The sequence below is a fragment of the Triticum urartu genome, chromosome 1 (genome assembly GCF_003073215.2).
Source record: "Triticum urartu cultivar G1812 chromosome 1, Tu2.1, whole genome shotgun sequence".
NCBI lineage: Eukaryota > Viridiplantae > Streptophyta > Magnoliopsida > Poales > Poaceae > Triticum > Triticum urartu.
In genome coordinates, this window is record NC_053022.1 from 258,463,920 (window position 1) to 258,475,677 (window position 11,758).

The window sequence follows — 11,758 nt, forward strand, 5'->3', positions numbered from 1 at the left end:
GAGAACGTGCCCTGCCGTTCTTCAAGCTGATGAAGAAGAAGGGCTCGTTCGAGTGGACCCCAGAGGCCGGCCTAGCATTTCAAGACCTCAAGAGATATTTGGCCAGCCCTCCGGTGATGGTCGCGGCTCGACCCCTCGAGCCCCTAGTGCTCTACCTGGACGCCACGCCCCACTTAGCCAGTGTGGCGTTGGTGGCAATCCGGGAGGAGCGCTAGGCCAAAGAAACGTTGCGTAACGCTGAACCTCCAGCCGGGACGGAGTGGCATCAGGACGGCGCTGCTAAAGCCACGATGATGCCTGCGGACGATCGGACCCCGCAAGATGGCATCTCTGGGCCTGCGAAGGCCGTGGTGAACAACCAAGATCGTCAGGTCCCCATACCTCAGGAGGCGCCACAACCTCCGGAGGCCGCAAGCTCCATCAACATACCCGCCGTCGTCGACCACCCAGTCTACTTCGTCAGCACGGTACTATGGGACGCAAGGGCACAGTACCCCATGCCACAGAAGCTCCTACTCGCGCTCCTGTTGGCCTCACGCAAGTTGCGCCATTACTTCCAAGGCCACCCAATTAAGGTCGTCTCATCCTACCCACTAGAGAGGGTGCTCCGGAGCTCCAACACAGCAGGAAGAGTCGCCGAGTGGAACATCGAGCTGCAAGCGTTTCAGCTGGAGTTTAGCACAACCAGGGTCATCAAGGGAGCTGCACTCGCCGACTTCGTGGCAAAATGGACCGACGCTCTGGAACCCGAAGTGGGCGAGAACCAATCCCTTTCGCCAGGAAGTGAAGCACTAGACGGCTGGGTCATGTACTTCGACGGCGCTTTTGCACGCCAGGGTGCGGGGGCTGGAGCCGTGCTCATCTTGCCCTCAAGGCAAACTCTAGTACGCCATGCAACTATGCTTCCAGCAGGGTGAGAAGGTCTCCAACAACATCGCGGAGCACGAAGGTATGATCGCCAGCCTCAAGGCTGCGGTAGCCTTGGGGGTGAAGCGCCTCACCGTCAAGGGTGACTCTCACCTCCTCATCAACTTCTCCAACAAGGTATACAAACCAAAGGACGAGCACATGGAGGCATACCTCGCGGAGGTATGCAAAATGGAGAGGCAATTCCTGGGCCTAGAACTGCAGCATGTGCACCGTGGCACAAACAAGGAAGCGGATGATATCGCCAAGCAGGCATCAAGGGGACAGACCTAAGAGCCTGGCGTCCTCGAGGAGTGGCTCCTTAAGCCTTCAGCGGCCCCTCCGGTTGCAGAGCCTACGCCATCTTGAGAGGAGCTCCCACCACCACCAACCTCAGGAGCTCCCGCATGTGGCCCAACCTCAGGAGCACGCCTGCTCCTTGCGCTTGAAACTCAAGAGGGGTGCTGGACTGAAGATTTCTAGGCGTACCTGCTGTGAGGGACGCTGCCGGAGAAAGAAGAGGAAGTGGAGCGCGTGGCCCGGCAAGCTACGACGTATTGCATCCAGGATGGTGAGTTATACAGGAAACGACCAAATGATGTTTATTTGCGATGCATCTCCAGGAAGCAGGGGGCACGCTGCTAGCTGACATACACAGCGGGGATTGCGGGCATCACTCGTCGCCACACACCCTGGTTGGCAGGGCATTCCGCATCGGATTCTACTAGCCCACGGCACTCACCAATGCAACCGAGTTGGTGAAATCTTGCGAGGCTTGCCAGTTCCATGCCAAGAAAATCCACTAGCCTGCTCAGGGCCTCTAGACCATCCCACTCATGTGGCCATTTGTGGTCTGGGGGCTGGATATCCTGGGTCCATTCCCTCGGGCGCCAGGGGGCTACCGCTACCTCTAAGTCGCCATCGATAAGATCACCAAATGGGCGGACGTGGAAGCAGTCCGCACCATCCCAGCTGGGTCGGCAGTTAAGTTCATCAAGGGCCTAGTGAGCCGGTTTGGGGGTCCCTAACCGCATCGGAGAACCCAGCCGGCACCTTGCTTCAGCTTTCGCGCTCCTTTGCCATCGAGCTGCCAGCCTCGGCTCCCGACGGCCTCTGGCTGCAGGCCAACGGCTGCTGCAGCAAGGCTTCATGGGTCGCGGTGGAGCTCTCCACCACGGGCAACGTATCCCTAGCCCGTGGCTGACAGACGTTTTCCCGCGCACACGGCCTGGGCAGGCGGTGCACCCTCCACTTCAAATACGATGGGGCCGCGACCCTCTTCGTGAGGGTGTTCGAGGAAGATGGTCGTCGCGCCGGGTGCTGCCTTGAAGACGGTGAGGGAGACGAAGTACTCGGCCTTAGAGACGGCCGTGACGAGGACGAGGGCGGCCTCGCCCCCAGCGACGGCCGCGACTCGTTCGGTGACGGCAGCCCCTCCTTCGACGAGAGCTCCACCAGTGGCATCTACGACCAGCCGCCACGTCGTCGGGCTCGCTTCGAGGATGGTGGCGGGTCGTCCCGTCACCGCGCCCCAGTGAAGCGCGAGGAGGGCTCCGGCTGAGTCCTGGGGGCCGATCCTCGCGAGCATCCACGCCGTGGGAGCCGCTTTTGCCCCTCCTTTCATTTCCTCCTGTATTGCAAGAACAAGTATGGGGCCCCGCGGGGGCGTTTAATGAACTGTAGTGCTTATGATGCTTGGTGCCATGTTTATCGCTCTTGTGTTGTGATATGACGTTCGTGCTCTGTGTAGACTTAGAAGGGTAACTTAGCTGTATGCGCCCAGGGTAGTCTCCTGTCTCGTGAGGGTACGCCCTCTGGCACCTGGTCAGCCCTCCTTGTTGCTGGCTCGGGGGTCGTTGTCCTCGAGAGGCGTCACAGAGCTGCAGAAATCACTAAGACGTCTGTCAGGTGCCTTGCCCTTCCTTGCGTGAGGCTTCATGACCGTGGCCTAGCGCACCACGTCACGGTACCCATTGGGCACAAACTTAATGGAGGGTGCGCCAACCGCGAGCTCAATCAAGAGTGCCTTGGAAAGGTCAGGGGAGCCGGAACTCTGGAGTGACAGGGTTTTGGCGAGGCGTGTTCGTGGCCTGGCGAGCGCACACACCTGCCCAGCCCCCGCGCGAGACACGCGAGGGAGAGTGTCGGGCAACTGCCGCCCTTCCCGGCACAAACCAAAGAACCAAGCGAGGAAGTAGGGCAAAGAAAGTGTTCAACCGAGCAATCGAGCAATGCCAAAACTCCAAATTCCATAAAAAAAGGGGCAAACCAACTACAGAAAGCAAATGAACAGCCGCGTCCGGCACCTAATCTAGTCTTCTCACCAGTGCGGAGCTAAGTGCTGCCACTAGGACGTGGGAGGGAGCCCCCGAGGCCCGAGGGCGGCACTTCGGAGACTCCGGGGCATGTACATCCCCACTCATTTATTACGTGAGAGTGTCATGAGCGGAGACCTTCACAGGAACTGGGCCTTGCTTCATGGGTAGAACTTCTAGAGGTGTTGGATGTTCCAGGCGTTCTGGATGGGGATCCCGTCCTGTCTCTCCAGGCGCGCGACGCCAGGCCTGGAGACACGGGCAATCCTAAATGGGCCCTCCCACATGGGTGAGAGCTTGTGCAGCCCTTCCCTGGAGAGCACCCGCCTCAGGACGAGATCGCCCACCTCAAGCGTCCTGGAGCGGACACTGCGATAGTGTGCTACCTCTTGAGCACTGCGTTGGATTTCCCCGAAGAGGAAAGGATGATGCAGCAAAGTAGCGTAAGTATTTCCCTCAGTTTTTTAGAACCAAGGTATCAATCTAGTAGGAGGTTGCACGCGCATGCCCTAGTACCTGCACAAAGCAAATAACTCCTCGCAACCAACGCGATAAGGGGTTGTCAGTCCCTTCACGGTCACTTACGAGAGTGAGATATGATAGATATGATAAGATAATATTTTTGGTATTTTTATGATAAAGATGCAAAGTAAAATAAAGGCAAAGTAAAAAAGCAAAGGAAATAACTAAGTACTGGAAGATTAATATGATGAAGATAGACCCGGGGGCCATAGGTTTCACTAGTGGCTTCTCTAAAGAGCATAAGTATTCTACGGTGGGTGAACGAATTACGGTTGAGCAATTGACAGAATTGAGCATAGTTATGAGAATATCTAGGTATGATCATGTATATAGGCATCACATCCGAGACAAGTAGACTGACTCCGGCCTGCATGTACTTCTATTACTCCACTCATCGACCGCTATCCAGCATGCATCTAGAGTATTAATTTAATGAAAACAAAGTAACGACTTAAGCAAGATGACATGATGTAGAGGGATAAATTCATGCAATATGATAAAAAAAACCATCTTGTTATCCTCGATGGCAACAATACAATACGTGCCTTGCTGCCCTACTGTCACTGGGAAAGGACACCGCAAGATTGAACCCAATGTGTAGAGACCAGACCTCACACAGTCCAATCTCTGTGCTCCGGTGTCATCCCTGGATCGGTAATGCTGACACCACATAGTACTTGAAGGATTTATAACAGAGTAGCAATCACACACTTATTACATCGAGTATCTCAAAAGAGAACAATAAATATGGCTTAAGGCCATCTAATAACGATAACAACGGAAGGCTTGGAAGATAAGTGAGTCCATCAACTCCAACGGCATCACTGAGTATAGAACCACGACCTAAAAACTCCTTAATCGTCATCTGGAAAGTCCGCAACATAAACGTTGCAGCCCGAAACGAGTCAGCACATGGAATATGCTGGAAAAGTAACAAATAGAGAGTAATGGAATGAGACAGCTATTCTATATGCATGTTTGGCTGGTGGAAAGCTCTATGGTTACAGTTTTGCGTAAAGCCAACTTTTCCCTACTGCAAAGGAATAAATTTTATTTAACTATCTTGGTAGTTGTTAAACATTGAGAATGGTTGACAGCATTCTCAATCCCAATTAAGCATCATCATTAAACAAACCCAGCAAAATTAATTTTAGAGTAACATGTTGAGATGCACATGATAATCCAGGTACTAGATACTCAAGATGTCCATAACCAGGGACATGGCTAATCATGATTAGTTTATACACTCTGCAGAGGTTTGCACACTTTTCCCCACAAGACTCGATCACCTACGTTTGGTTTCTCGCACTACATGGTGTTTGAGAAGACGGATGACCGAGACATAGTCTTTCAGAAGCGCTAGCACCTTACGATCGGGTAGACCGTTACACCTACTTTCCCCTACATCTGCTAGTCTACCACTGTAAGAGTTCGCACAACTTAATCAACTATGCTAGAGCCCATAATAGCTTGTGGCTGCACACGGAAGTTTCTAGCATGAATAATCTCATGATCCCTTTGAGCCTGGGTGGCGGTCCATAAAGAAAACAGGCAATCCTGGAATACCCAGGTACCTCAATCCACCCAGATGTGTGTTTAAGTTGCCACCTTAAGTAAACCATTAATTAACAGTCTCACATCTGTCATGGATACACTCACCCAATCCACGTCTACTAGCATAGCATGACATAATAAGCAAACGTGGAAGTAAATCCCAAAGGTTTGATAATAAACAGGTAATAGGTACTACCTCAACTACTTCCCAAACCCACAATTTAATTAGATCCTAATCATGCAATGTGTGAGGATTGATCTAATGCAATAAAACTGGGTAGTGGGAAAGCATGATCAAAGTGTTACTTGCCTTGCTGATGATCCGGGAAACCTAGCGATTCGAAGTAGCAAGCGGCGCACTCCGGGTACTCTATCGCAAACAAACAAGCATACAATAAGTACTCAACTAATGCACAGGTAAAACTCAAATAAGAGATCTAACCAGAAAGTTCAACTTAAGAACTCTGGTTGGCAAAAATAGTCAAATCGAACGAAGCAACAAAAGACAAACGACAAAAGAAACAAGCTTCATTTACTATTCTGGATCTAAGGCAATTTTTACAGTGGCAAAAACTTGTTTGAGTTGGTTAATCGTAAAGAGGGTTTCGATACGAAACTCCAGGCGCTTGAATCGCCTGATTCCGATAAACGAGCGAAAAGTTAGACTAAAACGAAAATCGGATCAGAAATCGCGATCAGAAAAATCGCGGATTTAATCTAAGAAAAAGAAAAACGACAAACATTTGTTAAAACGAACAAACGGACGAATTCTCGCTAATTAAATAAACCGGAAAAACCGATCTATTTAAAAAATCCAAAACTAAAAATAAACGAACAAAACCGTCGGAAAAACCGGCGGCGGCGGTGCTCCGGCGGCGACGGCGTTGGCGGTCGGCGGCGGCGGTTGGCGGTGGCACGGGGCGGCGGCGCAGCGCGGCGGCAGCGGCGCTAGGGCGGCGGGGCTGGGCGCTAGGGTTTGGGCGGTCCCGGGCTGGGCTCCCTGGCTTATAAAGCCTGGACGGCCTAGTGTCCGGGTCGGACACGGCCCGTAGGTCAGTTGCATTTTTTTAATAGTTACGCTCAGAAAAGAAATAAAAGCAAAAGGAAAACTAAACGGACTCCAAAAATCCTGAAATAAATTTTCCTCGGCTTGTAAAATCAAGCCGCACAAGATGAACATTTATTTGGGGCCTAAATGCAATTTTGAAAAACGCGCATTTTTCCTAAATTCAAATAAAATAGCAAATAAAACCAAAATAAAATCTTATCTGATTTTTTTATTAATTCCCTCTCTCATATTTTTGTAATAGAAATAATTGAAGATAAAATAAATATAATCAAATGATCCTATTTTCAAAATTTGAGACAACTCAAATATGAAAATAACGAAATCCCCAACTCTCTCCGAGGGTCCTTGAGTTGCGTGAAATTTCTAGGATCAACCAAAATGCAATAAATATGATATGCAATGATGATCTAGTGTATAACATTCCAAATTGAAAATTTGGGATGTTACACAATGCTAAGCACTTCTCCCATTGCAAGAAATATCAATCTAGTAGGCCAAACCAAACTGATAATTCGAAGAGACTTGCAAAGATTACAAATCATACATAAAAGAATTCAGAGAAGATTCAAATATTGTTCATACATAGCCTTGATCATAAACCCACAATTCATCGGTCTCAACAAACACACCGCAAAAAGAAGATTACATCGAATAGTTCTCCACAAGAGAGGGGAGAACATTGTATTGAGATCCAAAAAGAGAGAAGAAGCCATCTAGCTAATAACTATGGACCCGAAGGTCTGAGGTAAACTACTCACACTTCACAGGAGAGGCTATGGTGTTGATGTAGAAGCCCTCCGTGATGGATGCCCCCTCCGGCGGAGCTCCGGATCAGGCCCCAAGATGGGATCTTGTGGATACAGAAAGATACGGCAGTGGAATTAGGGTTTTCGCTCCGTATCTGATCGTTTGGGGGTACGTAGGTATATATAGGAGGAAGAAGTATGTCGGTGGAGCAACAGGGGGCCCACGAGGGTGGAGCGCGCGCCTGGGGGGGGTAGGCGCGCCCCCCTACCTCGTGGCCTCCTCCTTTGTTTCTTGACGTAGGGTCCAAGTCTCCTGGATCATGTTCGGTGAGAAAATCACGTTCCCGAAGTTTTCATTCCGTTTGGACTCTGTTTGATATTCCTTTTCTTCGAAACCCTAAAACAGGCCAAAAATAGCAATTCTAGGCTGGGCCTCCAGTTAATAGGTTAGTCCCAAAAATAATATAAAAGTGGAAAATAAAGCCCAATAATGTCCAAAACAGTAGATAATATAGCATGGAGCAATCAAAAATTATAGATATGTTGGAGACGTATCAAGCATCCCCAAGCTTAATTCCTGCTCGTCCTCGAGTAGGTAAATGATAAAAACAGAATTTTTGATGTGGAATGCTACTTGGCATAATTTTAATGTAATTCTTCTTAATTGTGGTATGAATATTCATATCCAAAATATTCAAGATAAAAGTTCATATTGACATAAAATTAATAATACTTCAAGCATAATAACAAAGCAATTATGTCTTCTCAAAATAACATGGCCAAAGAAAGTTATCCCTACAAAATCATATAGTCTGGCTATGCTCTATCTTCACCACACAAAGTATTTAAATCATGCACAACCCCGATGACAAGCCAAGCAATTGTTTCATACTTTTGACATTCTCAAAACTTTTTCAATCTTCACGCAATATATGAGCGTGAGCCATGGATATAGCACTATAGGTGGAATAGAATGATGGTTGTGGAGAAGACAAAAAGGGAGAAGATAGTCTCACCTTGACTAGGTGTATCAACGGGCTATGGAGATGCCCATCAATGGATATCAATGTGAGTGAGTAGGGATTGCCATGCAACGGATGCACTAGAGCTATAAGTATATGAAAGCTCAACAAAAGAAACTAAGTGGGTGTGCATCCTACTTGTTGCTCACGAAGACCTAGGGCAATTTGAGGAAGCCCATCATTGGAATATACAAGCCAAGTTCTATAATGAAAAATTCCCACTAGTATATCAAAGGGACGAAATGAGAGACTCTCTACTATGAATATCATGGTGCTACTTTGAAGCACAAGTGTGGTAAAAGGATAGTAGCATTGCCCCTTCTCTCTTTTCTCTCTTTTTTTTGGCCTTTTCTCTTTTTTTATGGCCTCTTTTCTTTTTTTCGTCTGGAGTATCATCCCGACTTGTGGGGGAATCATAGTCTCCATCATCCTTTCCTCACTTGGGACAATGCTCTAATAATGATGATCACACTTTTGTTTTCTTACAACTCAACAATTACAACTCGATACTTAGAACAAAATATGACTATATGAATGTCTCCGGCGGTGTACCAGGATATGCAATGACTCATGAGTGACATGTATGAAAGAATTATGAATGGTGGCTTTGCCACAAATACGATGTCAACTACATGATCATGCTAAGCAATATGACAATGATGGAGTGTGTCATAATAAACGGAACTGTGGAAAGTTGCATGGCAATATATCTTAGAATGGCTATGGAAATGCCATAATAGGTAGGTATGGTGGCTGTTTTGAGGAAGGTATATGGCGGGTGTATGATACCGGCGAAAGGTGCGCGGTATTAGAGAGGCTAGCAATGGTGGAAGGGTGAGAGTGCGTATAATCCATGGACTCGTCATTAGTCATAAAGAACCCATATACTTATTGCAAAAATCTACAAGTTATCAAAGCAAAGTATTACGTGCATGCTCCCAGGGGGATAGATTGGTAGGAAAATACCATCGCTCATCCCCGACCGCCACTCTTAAGGAAGACAATCAGTAAATAAATCATGCTTCGACTTCATCACATAACGGTTCACCATACGTGCATGCTACGGGAATCACAAACTTTAACACAAGTATTTCTCAAATTCACAACTACTCAACTAGCACAACTTTAATATCACCATCTTCATATCTCAAAACAATTATCAAGCATCAAACTTCTCATAGTATTCAACACACTCATAAGAAAGTTTTTACTATTCTTGAATACCAAGCATATTAGGATTATTTAAGAAAATTACCATGCTATTTAAGACTCTCAAAATAATCTAAGTGAAGCATGTGAGATCAATAGTTTCTATAAAACAAATCCACCACCGTGCTCTAAAAGATATAAGTGAAGTACTAGAGCAAAACTATATAACTCAAAAGATATAAGCGAAGCACATAGAGTATTCTGACAAATTCCAAATCATGTATGGCTATCTCAAAAGGTGTGTACAGCAAGGATGATTGTGATAAACTAACAAATAAAGACTCAAATAATACAGGACGCTCCAAGCAAAACACATATCATGTGGTGAATAAAAATATAGCTACAAGTAAAGTTACCGATAGAAGTAGACGAAAGAGGGGACGCCTTCCGGGGCATCCCCAAGCTTTGTCTTTTAGGTGTCCTTAGATTATCTTGGGGGTGCCATGGGCATACCCAAGCTTAGGCTCTTGCAACTCCTTGTTCCATAATCCATCAAATCTTTACCCAAAACATGAAAACTTCACAACACAAAACTTAAAGTAGAAAATCTCGTGAGCTCCGTTAGCGAAAGAAAACAAAAGACCACTTCAAGGTACTGTAATGAACTCATTATTTATTTATATTGGTGTTAAACCTACTGTATTCCAACTTCTCTATGGTTTATAAACTATTTTACTAGCCATAGATTCATCAAAATAAGCAAACAACACACGAAAAACAGAATCTGTCAAAAACAGAATAGTCTGTAGTAATCTGTAGCTAGCCCAAGATCTGGAACCCCAAAAATTCTAAAATAAATTTCTGGACGCGAGTAAGTTATCTATTAATCATCTTCAAAAAGAATTAACTAAATAGCACTTTCCAAATAAAAATGGCAGCAGTTCTCGTGAGCGCTAAAGTTTCTGTTTTTTACAGCAAGATATCAAGACTTTCCCCAAGTCTTCCCAACGGTTCTACTTGGCACAGGTACTAATTAAACACAAAAAACACAACCAAAACAGAGGCTAGATAAATTATTTATTACTAAACAGGAGCAAAAAGCAAGGAATAAAAATAAAATTGATTTGCCTCCCAACAAGCGATGTCGTTTAACGCCCCTAGCTAGGCATAAAAAGCAAGGATAGACCTAGGTATTGCCATCTTTGGTATTAGGAAAGAAAAGAACAAACTTGATATCTATATAATTAATCCTTCTATTTTGATAAAGCACATGGCTATTAATGGTAGAGGAAAGATTAAGTACGTTACGGAAATTTGTATCTAGGCTAGCCTTTATCTCTTTAATATATTCGTTTTGGTAAGAGAGCAAAAGAGATGTAGATTCAACTTTCTCATTCATGAGGTGCCCAAATATGGCTTTCATTTTTTCATAAGTGTCTACGACATCCCCTTCAAGAAAACCTTCTTCAAATATAGAATCTAAGACATGCTTAAAAGAAGAAGGAAGGGCAATATAAAAGCTTTTTAAGTAGACTTCAATTTGGTATTGAGGCACATAGCTAGCCTTGATCATTAATAGTCTATACCAAGCATCTTTCAAAGATTCATCAAGTAAATAATGAAAAAATCCAGAATCATCTTCATAAAAATTATTAAGATTCTCATCGATAACTCCGGTAGGTTTTTCCATAGTATCCTTATTTATGAGCTTAGCGAGGATAGAAGGGTTGTCTAAAGTACTAAAACTTTGGAGAGAACCACCAACCCTTTTTGATTCAGACATGGTGGAAGAAAGGTGAGTGAGAACAGTGGACAAATAAAGCGGCAAGGGTGAAGTGGGGGAGAGGAAAACGAGAGGCAAATGGCAAATAATGTAATGCAGGAGATAAGGATTGTGATGGGTACTTGGTATGTTGACTTTTGCGTAGACGCTAGAAGTGGCTCGTTGTTGGAAGTCAAATCTTGACTTGCACGAACCTCCCCGGCAACAGCGCCAGCAATTCTTCTTGCTACCTCTTGAGCACTGCGTTGGATTTCCCCGAAGAGGAAAGGATGATGCAGCAAAGTAGCGTAAGTATTTCCCTCAGTTTTTGAGAACCAAGGTATCAATCCAATAGGAGGTTGTGCGCACGTCCCCTAGTACCTGCACAAAGCAAATAACTCCTCGCAACCAACGCGATAAGGGGTTGTCAATCCCTTCACGGTCACTTACGAGAGTGAGATCTGATAGATATGATAAGATAATATTTTTGGTATTTTTATGATAAAGATGCAAAGTAAAATAAAGGCAAAGTAAAAAAGCAAAGGAAATAACTAAGTATTGGAAGATTAATATGATGAAGATAGACCCGGGGGCCATAGGTTTCACTAGTGGCTTCTCTCAAGAGCATAAGTATTCTATGGTGGGTGAACGAATTACTGTTGAGCAATTGACAGAATTGAGCATAGTTATGAGAATATCTAGGTATGATCATG